At 37.3% G+C, this 8213-nt stretch overlaps 1 pseudogene; it reads left to right on the top strand.

The window, feature by feature from the left end:
- The first annotated feature begins 413 nt into the window (after positions 1 to 413).
- LOC119537435 lies at positions 414 to 874 on the top strand (annotated as a pseudogene).
- The last annotated feature ends 7339 nt before the right edge of the window (positions 875 to 8213 follow it).

Below are 8213 nucleotides of genomic sequence, written 5' to 3'. Positions count from 1 at the left end.
AGGAGAGGTGCCATCCCCTAGGTGTTGTACTGGAAATTTGGGGGAGCATTTTTTTAGTTGTCACAATTATTGGGAGGAGTGCTACTAGCATTTAGTGAGAGGAACCAAGGATGCTACTGTCCAGCACAGGTACCACAACCAAGAAATGTCCTGTGTCCTGAGTAAACTTCAAAAGTCACACTGGGAAACCCAACCTCTCCCTCTGGTAGGGCAGGATCCAGAGCAAGCTGAGACCCACTTCACATCCGGTGCTTCCAGCATAAGCAGGGATAAGGACAGGAGCCAGAGAGAGGAAACAGTCCAGGGTTTGAGGTTTCAGAACCTTTTCTAAAAGGGACAGCAACCACCCTGCTACATTTCCTAATCGTGGGGTTGGTGTGCAGAAGCTGGGGCCCAAGCGTGCTGGGCTGGTCATGATGCAGAGGTTCCTCCAGTGCAGTAGGCTTGTCCTGGCTCTTTCCTTCATCCTGCTTTGGGAATCTTCAGTTCAAGGTTATCCCATTTGGAGAGCCAGGCACCAGTGTGTGTGCGGCAGCCCAGACAGTAATTCTGCAAACTGCATTGAAGAGAAGGGACCAATGTTCGAACTACCCCCTGGCAACTCTGATAGGATTCTCCCCCTGAAGACTGAGCCTTAATCAATGACGAGGTTCCAGAACATGCACAATGTGTTCCCTCTTTCTGAGGACTATTCTGGATCTGGCTCCAGTTCTGGATTGGGCTCTGGAAGTGGCTTCCTGAGATCGAATGAGAATACGAACCAATAGATGAGGATGATGCTGTCCATTACAGTGTTCGGCCTTTCAAGAGGAATCTGCCCTCAGACCACCAGGCCTTGGATAAAGATGGATCAGAAGATGATTCCAGTATATAAAAGAGAGGGTTTCCCCACCTTGACACTAGGCAATGTATTCAGTATCTTTTGTGTACCAAAGTTAAATGATCTCGGGACAAAAAGTTTTATAGGAATTTTAAAACATCTGAAAAGAAGCTTAAATTTACATCATATTTTTTCTCGTGGATTTTTAAAATATATAAGCTTATGCTTTAATGCTGATATCTATCATATTGGTCTGGAAAATACCTGCGTTGTCTTTGTATCATATTCAACCAACCATACTGTGAAATTAACTAGACTCCCAATGTCCATAAAATTGCTTGAAAGAATAAATTATGCTGTTTTTAAAAAATTGTTTGAGAAGCAAGTTGACAGGCAATATTTCATGCCTTTTTAGTCTTCAGGAACATGCCCCTGAATGTGAATTACAGATATGCCCCTATTCTTATTAAAAAAATCAAGATATAACACAATAAGTTTATGGAGTAGATATTTGATGTGTTTTATGTTACAAGGTGTGTTACTATTATATTATGATTGGATGTGTTTGCAGAGCTAGTGGATGTTGTTTAGAAATGTGGTGTCTGTTACAGTTAGAAACTTAGGACCCAAATTAAAGCACAGCCATATTCTCAATGCTTCAAACGCCTTTATCTTTATCTCTCGATATCTGTGCACTTTCAAGTTACTCCATTAAAGCAGAAATATAACCAAAAAAACAAAAGTCACACTGTTAATTTGTGTGAAAAAACTGTTTGTAATTATCTGGGCCTGGAACTCAATCCCATTTCCACTTGGAAACACAAGGTACTTTTGCATAGTTTTAAATAAATACTTTTCCATAAATGCCCTCTAATCATTTTTAAAGAAAGAGAAGATTGTACTTTGTTTGGTTCAGAACTTTACCAAGAGAAGTCACAATTTCAGAAAATCACTTCACTGATGGCATCATCACATGGCATTTGAACTGCAGCACACTTGTCTCAGTCTACATTTGTATCTGTCACATTCACTCTGATCCCAAAGCAACTAACCACTTTATTAGGTCTTCTAGTTAGCTATTCCCAAGAATTAACATACACTGAAACATTTTATTACAAATTACTCCTTTTTTTTTAACCACTATTACTCCTTTATTTTACAGTTCAGGCATTATACTGAGTTTTAAAATATGTGTGTAGGAGGCTTTATTATTTATGAATTTCTTTTCAGAATAGTATAGGGGACACAACAAAACATTCATTCAAAAATAGATCATTGGGTCTCCTGGGGTTAAGTGTCACTGGCCTACGTGGATGCTGTGGCACTGCCTGTTGAAGGTAGAGGATGAGGTCCGCGTGTTTCCAGGACAAGGCTGTAGCTGCCTACTAAGAGGTCTCATGCATGGTACCCCCTTGAAGAACTGACTTCTTTTCCAAAATCCAGCATTTACCCTCATAGGATCTCAGAATTCATCAGAATTCAGGGAAATTCAAATCAGTCAAATCTATGAGTATATCCTCATGGCCAACTTAGAAATTTCCAGAAAGATATTCCTTCCCACGGACTGAAAAGCTTATGTCACCATCCAGGGAAGCCCCTTCTAGGACCAGAATTCTGGGGAGCCCAACAACAGGTGAAAAGGATGCTGAGAAAAAGGCACACAGAGTGCTGAGAAAAGACCAGAAGAGACACTGCTGTCTCATAGCAGAGCATGCTTCTCCAGCAAGCAGCAAGGACAGTGTCCCTCTTTTCTGCACAGTGCTTGGGTGAGTCCTGCCAAGCTAGGATTCCTTAGGCTTTCATTGTCTGGGGCCCAGGTGGACCACTTCCCCTTCAGTCCTCCTCACACAGTCTTCCTCCAGGCAATGTACAGTACAGTTGATTAAATGCTTTCTCACTAAGTGACATTCACATTCTGGGCCTGCCTTCCTCTGATTACATCCAAATCACCTCCCTAAATTGGAGTTTGCAAAGTCCACACCTTTTAGGTAGTTTCTTGGCTTATTCTAACAGATGACTAATTACATTCACTGCTTATGAATTTTACTAGTTCAATGCAGAAGGTGACCCCATGTCCCTGATCTCCAAATTCATTGGGAGTGAGGCTTCCCACAGTTACTTCTACATCCTGCCAACACTGACATCGGAAATGAGGGCTGACACCGTCTCAGACTCCTTTCCTGCTCTGCACCAGTCTCAATAGCTAGGACAGTTTTCCTGATTTTTCCCTAGATGTAGTAAAGCAAATTTCTGCCTCACACTGGTAAACATCAGCCCCTATTTGCCCACCCATAGGTCAAGCTAGAGGCCACCCAAGTTAAGAGAGTAATGTATTATGCCACAGGAGATAATATAGGCACAAGAATATTTGGGGATTTGTTTGTTTGTTTGCTGTTTGTTGTTTTGAATACTTCCTCTTATATAGACTGGTTAGAGATGATGATGAGTTGATTGACTGAAGAGATAATTAAGCTACCATATATAACATAGATGGAAATTAATTTTCAAAGGATTTGAAAGAAATACAGTTAATTCACAATCTATATTAATATAGTTTAGTTGTTTTTCGATGGTTCAGAAGGAGAGAGATCAGGGAATTGTAAGTGATTCTTTGCACATTTCATTATTATATTAAAGACTGAAATAACATTTTCTCAAGCTTTTGGTCTTAATCATCCAATCTTCTCAGCCCTCATCAGTATCCTCTGTGCTCTTTGACTTCCTAGTATTGAAATTTTACCTCTTATTTCTGCATGAGTAAGAATCTGTGTCACTTTAACCTCCTTGTAGCTTCAATCATTCTTGTATCTCTTTTTCCCCTGCCAAATCAAGAATTTATATTAGTGTATTTCTGTAAGGCTTTAATTCAACACCTTCCTTTCTACCTCAGTAGAAGAAGATACAATAAATATTGCACAAGTTTATAATTTTCTCCAAGAATTTTTAAATACTGGATGACTGTTAAATTGAAATCTAAGTGTAAGAAATATGCTAAATTGCACCTCATTTATGCACTTATTTATTTATTCATTGCATGGGCATTTCTTAAACAGCCATCATGTGTCAGACACTGTATTAGGAATTGGAGATAGAAAGGTAAGTCACAGTCCTAGTTCTTAAGGTGCTTATAGTTTAAAGGGAAGAGCTAGATAATGTAAAAATACAGTTGCAACTGAGTTTAATGGGTACTACTCTGGAGGTTTTCTGAGAGCTCAGTGGTGGCACAAAGGATTTAAATGATCAACTCTATTTAAGGAGGAGGGCCACAGAAGGTTTCACAGAGGAACAGATGCTTATACTGGGTTTTGAAAGAGAGGTAGATGTTTGCCCAGCAGACACAGCAAAGAGACACTTCAGAAAGATGGAAGGGCATGTGTCAGAGACAAGCAACAATAGTGCAACTTCTGTGGGACTGGAGCCTAAGAGAAGACCCTGTAGGGGATGGGCTGGCAAGGATTCAAGGGCAGGATCCCAAAGGGTCTTGAATGTCTTAATTAAGAATTGAAATTTCATTCAATAGTATTGGGGAGGAATTGATGGGTGCCCAATAGAGAAATGACACACTTCATATTTCTGTTAGGAAAGGTCACTTGGATGTTGTTTTGGTTTCCTTGCTGCTAAAACAAACACAGGCAATGGATTGGCTTAAGCAACGGGAAGTTATTCACTCATGGTTTTAAGGCTTGGAGGAGTCCAAAATCAAGTTGTCAAAAAGGCAATGATTTCTCCCAGAAAACTGTGGCATCCTGGGACTAGCTGCCAGCAATCCTTGACCCATGTCTTTTTCTATCACATGGTGGCTTCTCCTGGCTTCTCTTTTCTCTTCCTGGTCTCATTAACTTCCAGCTTCTGGCTGCTCCCTGTGGCTTTCTCTCTGTCTGAACTTCATTTTGCTTATAGGAGACTCCAGAAATAGGATTAAGACCTATCCTGATTGAGATGGGCCACACCTTAACCAAAGTAACCTAATCAAAAGGTCCTATTTATGAGGGTTTATACCCACAGGAATGGATTAAGTTTAAAAACATGTTTTTCTGGTGTACATAGCTCCACCAGAGTATGTAAATATCACATTTTGTTTAGTCATTCATCTGTTGATGAAGAAGCATATAGAAATTTTAGAATTAAAAAAAACACAAAATTGTCAAACTTTCACTGAATGGGCTCAACAGAAGAAAGTGTCAGTGAACATGAGGAAAAATCAAAAGAATTTATCCAATGTCAACAACGAAGAGAAGAAAGATTCTTAAAAATGAATAGAACTTCAGGATGAGTAGGTTGATATCAGAAGGTCTAGTATTAACACCATCAGATTCCCAGAAAGAGAGGATAGAATGCAGTACAGAAAACATATTTGAAGAAATAATGGCAATAATCTTCCTAAATTTGGTGAAAACATAAATATACAGATGCAAGAAGCTCATTGAACCTCAACAGAATAAACCCATAGAAGTCCATACCCAGGTATGTCAAACTGCTAAAAGTATAAACAAACATACAAACAAAAAATACAAACTTGAAAGCAATCAGAGGAAAATGACACATTATTTATAGGCAAACAGCAATTCAAATGACTTTGAATTTCCCATTGGGGGCTATGGATGACAGAAGGAAGGCAACAACATTATTAAGGTGCAGTCCCTGGACTCATTAAAAGAATAATAAGGGGATACTAAGAACAGCTCTATACATATAAATTTAATAAACATAGATGAAATGGGCCAAGTCCTTGAAAATCACAAATTATGAAAACTCACCCAAGATGAAATTGATAACCTGCATAGTACAATAGCTATAAAAGAGACTGAATTTATAGTTAAAATATTCCGTAAATCAACACTCCAAGTCCATTTGGTTTCACAGGCTAATCTGACAAAAGTTTAAAGAATAAACACCACCACTTCCAAATAATTTCTTCCAGAAAATGGCAGAGGGAATACTTCCAAACTTACTTTCTGAGGCCACATTATCCTTATACCAAAACCAGGCAAAGACAGTAAGAGAAAAGAAAACTACCAACCAATATATCCCTGGTAAACATAAATTAAAAATTCCAACAAGATATTAGCAAAATGAATCCAGCAATATATAAAAAGAATAATACACCACAATCAAGGGGGTCTTTCCTGGTAATGCAATGCTGGTTTAATATTTAATAATCAATCAATAAAATCCATCATATTAACAGCTTAAAGAAGTAAAACCATGTGATCATATCAGTAAATGCAGAAAGAGCATTTAATAAAGATCAATATCCACTCATGATAAAAACTCTGAGAAAACCAGTAATAGAATGGAACTTCCTCAGCTGAATAAAGGACAAGTTCAAGAAAAAATCTACAGATATCCTCATACTTAATGGTGAAAGTCTGGAAATTTTGCCCCTAATATTGGGAATAAGGTACGCATGTCTGTTCTCACCATTACTATCATACTGAAAGTCCTAGACAGTGCAGTAGGCAAAAGAAATAAATAAAAGGCATACAGACTGGAGGGCAAGAAATAAAACTATTTCTATTCATAGTCAACCTGATTGTCTACGTAAAAAACTGAAAGGAATATACAAAAATTCCTACAACTACTAAATAAGTTTAGCAAGATCACTGTATACAAGATAATTATTGTTAAAATGACAGTTCTCCCAAATCAATCTATAGAATCTACCCGATCCCAATCAAAATCCAGGTTGATCTGTTTATAGAAATTGACAAGCAGATTCTAAAATTTAAAAAGAAATTCAAAGGATCTAAAATGGCCAAAACAGTTTTTTAAAAGCAAAATAAAGTCAGAGGACTTACACTACCTCATTTCAAGACTTAATAGAAAGCTATAGTAATATAGATAGTATGGTACTGGCATAAGGTTAGAAATATATATCAGTGGAACAAAACCCCAAAACTAGAATTAGACCCATACCTATATGGTCAATGGATTTTCTTCAAGGTGCTGAGGTAATTCAATGGAGAGTAAGGATAGTTCTTTCAATAAGTCATTTGAAACTGGATGTTTGTGTAGAATAAATTGAACCTTTATTTGTACCTCACACCATACACCAAAATTATTTCAAAATGGATTATAGACCTAAAAGTAAGACTAAGATCATAAAACTTCTAAAGGAAAACATAGGAGAAAATCTCTGAGCTCTGTTAGGTAAAGATTTCTTAGATAGGACACAAAAATCATGACCCTTAATAAAAATTGATAAACTAGCATTCATCAAAATTTAATACTTTTGCTCATCAAAAGATAGCATTAAGAAAATGCAAATAAAAGCCATGAATAAAAAATATTTGCAAAACAAAACATATCTGACAAAAGATTTGTGTTCAGAAGACTTGACAAAGGCAAATTGAGCAAAAGATTTGAGCAGACACTTCACCAAAGACATATTGATGGCCCACAAGCACAAAAAGAGATGCTCTACATAGTCATGAGAGAAATGCAAATTGAAACAATTTACCCACTATGATGGCTAAAATTAAAAAAAAAAAAACTGAAAATACGAAGCCTTGGGAATATGGAGCAATTGGAATCCTCATACATTATAAATAGTAATGCAAAATGGCATAGCCACTTTGAAAATCAGTTTGGCAGATTTTTTAAAAAGTTAAATATACATTTCTCCTACAGCCCAAGCAATTCCACTCCTAGATATTTACCCCAAAAATGAAAACACAAAGACTTGTACAGCATGCTAAATGAAAGAAACCAGTCACAAAAGGCAGCGTAGTATGTGATCCCATTTATGTGAAATCACAGAAACGGCGAAACTCTAATGACCTGAAGCAGATCAGTCATTCCCAGGGGGGGCAATAATTGACCGCAAAAGGGCAGGAGGGAACTTTTTGAGGGTTATCTGTTCTAAAACTGTATTGTGGTGGTAGTTGCATGGCTGTACGCATTTATCAAAAACTTATCAACTGTGTACTTAAAAGGGGTATATTCTAGTGTATGTAAATTATGCCACAATACACAGGTTAAAAACAAAAATGAATTTAAGTAAAGATTTTTCAGACAAATAAAAGTGGAGAGAATATCAGCAGCTGTGAGCCAAAAAATAAAACATTAAAGAAAATTTCTTCGGGCTGAAGGAAAAGTCTCTCATATGGTAGCATGGAAATTCAGGAAGACATGAAGCCACTGGAAAGGTTAGACATGTGGTTAAATATGTAAAACTACTGACTGTTTAAAACATCAATAATGATGTCATATGTAGAGATAAAGCACATGATAACAATAGCACAAACTGTGGGAAGGTGGTAAACGCAGTTAAACTGGTTGCAAAGGTTCTTGCTTTGTTTAGGAAGTGGTAGAACCAAAAATCCTAATTTAAGGTAGAAGGGATTACATCAAGGATGTACATTGTAATTTCTAGAGTAATCACTAAAAGACT

This window comes from Choloepus didactylus, chromosome 1 (assembly GCF_015220235.1).
Source record: "Choloepus didactylus isolate mChoDid1 chromosome 1, mChoDid1.pri, whole genome shotgun sequence".
Taxonomy (NCBI): Eukaryota; Metazoa; Chordata; class Mammalia; order Pilosa; family Megalonychidae; genus Choloepus; species Choloepus didactylus.
The sequence above is the reverse complement of the archived record's forward strand: the minus strand, read 5'-3'. Positions and strand labels throughout refer to the sequence as shown.